This window comes from Condylura cristata, unplaced genomic scaffold, assembly GCF_000260355.1.
Source record: "Condylura cristata isolate star-nosed mole 26May11 unplaced genomic scaffold, ConCri1.0 scaffold00008, whole genome shotgun sequence".
Lineage (NCBI taxonomy): Eukaryota > Metazoa > Chordata > Mammalia > Eulipotyphla > Talpidae > Condylura > Condylura cristata.
In genome coordinates this window covers 36611381-36615831 of record NW_004567109.1, presented here as the reverse complement: position 1 = coordinate 36615831, position 4451 = coordinate 36611381, and positions in this window count along the sequence as shown.

The following is a 4451-nucleotide window of genomic DNA, read 5'->3' as shown; positions in this document are numbered from 1 at the left end:
ATTATCTGTAAGGGAGACAAGGAATGCAATTTCATTGTATGACCTGAACAGGATTTAATGAACACAGTCTCTGTTGCACTTTTTCTGTCTCTGTCTTTTTTCATCAAGCTTTGTCCATGTGGGAACAAAAATGACTGCAAACAACTATAAACTCAAATACTAATTTATCAACCTCAATGGAAGATACTGTTTTCCTTGTTAGCCTCAAAAGAAAAGCTGTGTGACATGTGTCATGGACCAGTACAGAGGCTAGTGAAATGGATTGCACAAGTTGACTAGGTGTGGGTTATTTGCATCCCTCCCATCCCATCCAAATTGTATGAGTGAGTTACTATAGAAAAGAGGGTTTTATAACAAAAAAATATAGGAGTAAGTGTTGCTGCATAGGTATAAACCAAGAACTGTACACCTGTTTCTTAAGAACAATGCTTATTTTAATTTTGCTTAAAAATTTGTTCAGTGCTTATTTCTTGATAATTTTCAAAATGCCTCTTCTTTCTTCTTCCTGCTTGCTTCCCTGCTTGTCATTTATACTGGATTTATTGTTTTCACCAAGCAAATGAGTACAGATGGGGATAATATATTTGGGTAGATGTGTACCAACATTATTCTGAAAAATGGCCCCAGAGGAACTGTCTTGAGGAAAAGTCAGTTTACAATATTGTATATGTAAAAACAAGAGGTCAGTGCCCATTCCATAGGAATTAAGCTTTATGGAAGAATTTTAGGCCTTTGATTAAGAAAGCTACTTTGGTCTGGGTTGCTGCTTTAGTCTCTAAAACAGGCTGCATAGGTGACTGTACAGATGAAAAGGCAGTAGATGAGCTTTCAGTGCCTTTGCGCTGGTTGTACTGCCAGACCCATTGCTTGTAATGGAGGAAATTGACTTGACAAGGCTTGGGGGACTTACAAGCAGGGATTAGGGTTCTTAGTGCTCATATAGAAATAAAAGAGTTAACTAACAAACCTATGCATGATAAGAAAGCTAGAATTAAATTCCCTCTCTGCAGACTAGAACATAAGTTCTTACATTCACAAATAGAAAAACCCTGGCCCAGATATATATTAAATAAGGTTAGCATCTCTGTGGGAAATTAAAATCCCAAGCTTTTACTATGTATGTATGATGCCCAAGTTTATACCATCTGTGTGATAGTACAGCATTAATAATCCAAGAAGTAGTCTAGAGTCATTGATGTTAGGAGAAATGTTAACAAAAATGAATATGAAAATACTGTGTATCTACCATACTTTCACAACCCAGGGCACCTGTTACTACTATGGAATAAATAAACTGCTCCAAAAATGGAATAGAAAAAATTACAAATCATTTAAAATGCCTCTGTGAGAGTCAGCAGATGCAACCAACAGAATTAGCACCCTAAGACCCAGAAATAATGGATAATTTGAAACAGATTGTAAAATAAATATGCTTACAGTGGTTTTAAAAAAGATAAATAGAAGCTATCCTGAAGTAGGAGCACTATATATAAAAAATGAGCAGGTATGCACATGAACAAGAGCTGTAGCGGGGCCTCTCTGGTGGCACAAGGGGTTTTAGTCCCAGCACTGTGAAGCTATCAACAGCCACTGCAGCACAAGTTCGATCCCCCAGCCAAGGAGGTAACCCACATGGTGTGGCAGACCTCTCCTGTCTTGCCCATTACTCTCCTTAGCAGTGCTTTTCAGTCAATCTGCCTGCTCTGCTCCCCATTCTGTCTCTGGTGAATCTTCTAACACCCTAACCCCTGTACCTTTGCCTAAGCTCTTATATGCATAAATAAATAAATTTTTAGAAAAATCTTTATGAGGAAAACTGTAAAATGCTGATGAAAATAGAACTAAAATATGAATTCAGCAAAGCTGTAGGATACAAAACCAGAACACAAATATTGGTTGCGTCTTTTAAATTTATGGATATCATAACTGGGATACAGGCCAAAGGTATGGGTGAGGGGAGCAGTGAGAGGATTCACCAAAGAAGAGTGGGGAGCAGAACAGGCAGATTGACTGAAATACACTGCTGAGGGGAGTGGTGGATGAGATAGGAGAGGTCTGCCTTGCCATGTGGGTCTTGGCCATGGATAGAACTCATGCTGCAGTGTCTATGGATAGGTTCATAGTGAAGCGATTTAACCTATTGCACTAGCATGGAAGGCCTTCAGTTGCATTTTTATATACTAACAATGAACACTTGAAAAAGAAATTAAGAAACAGTTACATTATGGCCCTTGGGGGATTATTATGAGTGAAATAATTCAGAAGGAGAAAGACAAATACTGCATGAATTTTCATTTGTGAAGTATAAAGTAACAAATGAACAAACAAAACAGAACAAAATCAAACCCTTAGTTAGATTCTGACAAGAATTATAATTAACAGAAGGAAAAGGGTGGTGGAACAGTTAGAGGGGGCCAACTGGTTGTGGTGGATGGTGACTGGGTATTTGGTGGTGGGTATGGTGTGATATATACAGTTGCTGAGGTGCAAACTCAAATTTTTCTTTCAGCAGATTTCAACAGTGCAATGCAATGTTACTAGTTACAGTCATCATGTTTTACATCAGATGTTCAGAATTTATTCATCTTCTATCAGATAGTTTGTACCCTTTCACTACTCATTTTCCCCACCATTCAACCATCCATCTCCTGGAAACATTCTATACTCTTTTTCTTTGAGCCTGACCTTTTTATAAGATTCCACATGTATGCAATACCAGGCACTATTTGACTTAGTCTGATCTATTTTACTTAATAGAATGCCCTCCAGATTAATCCATGTTGTTCAAATGATAACATTTCCTTCTTATTAGTGACTGAATAATATTCCTCTGTGTTTCTTTATCCACTTTCTTTATCCATTTATCCATCAATAGATTTTTAGGTTACCTTGGCTTTTATGAATAATGTTACAGTGAACATGTGGTAATATATATCTCTTTAAAATATGATTTTGTTTCCTTTAAGGATATACCTAGGAATGAGATTATGAATTATGTGGTAGTGCTATTTTTAATTTCTGGAGCAACCTTTTATTGTTTTCTTGGATGAACCAGTTTTTAATGTATGTAATTATTTGTCTAATAGCAACAACTCTTTAAAATATTAGCACTCATGCTTTGAGGCTAAAAGGGTTTCAGTTATTCTTACAAGCTCCCTATGGGTTATTCATATTTATACTGTATAGACAAAGAACCCAACACTCAAGAAGACATTACATTGTTTTTGGGAGGGGGTATTGGGAGGAAACTGGAGGTCTTAAGGAGTCTTCACTGGGATTTATTTTACTTCTCTTAACATTAATTGCCATTATATGCATTTTTAAACTCTTAACATAAATCAAGTGATTTCTCATGGCAGTCTCAATAAAATCTACATTATTCTTGCTCCCTAATCTTTTCTTTTTAATTGAGGTAACATTGGTTTACAATACCATATATGATTCAGAGGCATAGAATCACACTTCCTTAGATGCCTGTCATCACACTACACTCACAACCAGAGCACATACAGTCCTTCAGCATAGAGCATTGCTCTCCCTCCCAATTTGTTTTCCTCCCTTTCCTTCTGTCTTGCAGTCTCAATTCCATTGCCATATTTCTAGAGTTTTGTTTTTGGTTTGTCTGACCTTTACTTTGCTTCTCTATATTCCACAAAAATTGAAACTATCCAGTACTTGTCTTTCTCTTTCTGGTTATTTTCTTTTCAAGATTTATATATTTATGCATACAAGAACTAGGTACAAGCCAGAGGTGTGGGGGAGGGGGTGAGAGGAGTCACTCGAGATAGAGAGGGGAACAGAAAAGGCCAGCTCTACTAAACCACACTGCTGAGGGAGCTATGGGTAGGTCAGGAGTTCTGCCATGCCATGTGGGTCAAACCCCCCCCCCCCCAGCCAGGGATCAAACTCATTCTGCAGTGGTTGTGGATAGCTTCATAGTGCTATGCTTTAACTCATTGCACCACCAGGGAGGGCACTCTTTCTGAGTTATTTTGCTTAGCATTATCCCTTCCAGTTCCATTCATGTTAACACAAATGACAAGAGTTCACCTTTTCTTTCCTATAGCTGAGTTGTATTCCATTGTTTACGTATACTACATCTTCACTAGTCAAATAATTTTGTCCTTGGACACTTCAGTTGTTTCTATAGCTTGGTTATTGTATGTAGTGCTGCAGTGAACATGGTTAACATATCCCTTAAATTAGTGTTTTTACATTCTTTAGGTAGATAACCTAGCAGTGGAATTACTGGATCATATGGTGGCCATGTTTTTAATGTTTTGAGACACCTTCACACTATTGTCCATAGGGGTTGGACCCATCTATAGGGTCCCTTTTCTCCACATCCTTGCTAAGACTTGTCTCTGGTCTTTTGATATGGACCATTCTCAAGGATATGAGCTGTGTGATGTTGAAATCTTCTATTATTATTGTGTTGCTGCCAGTGTCTG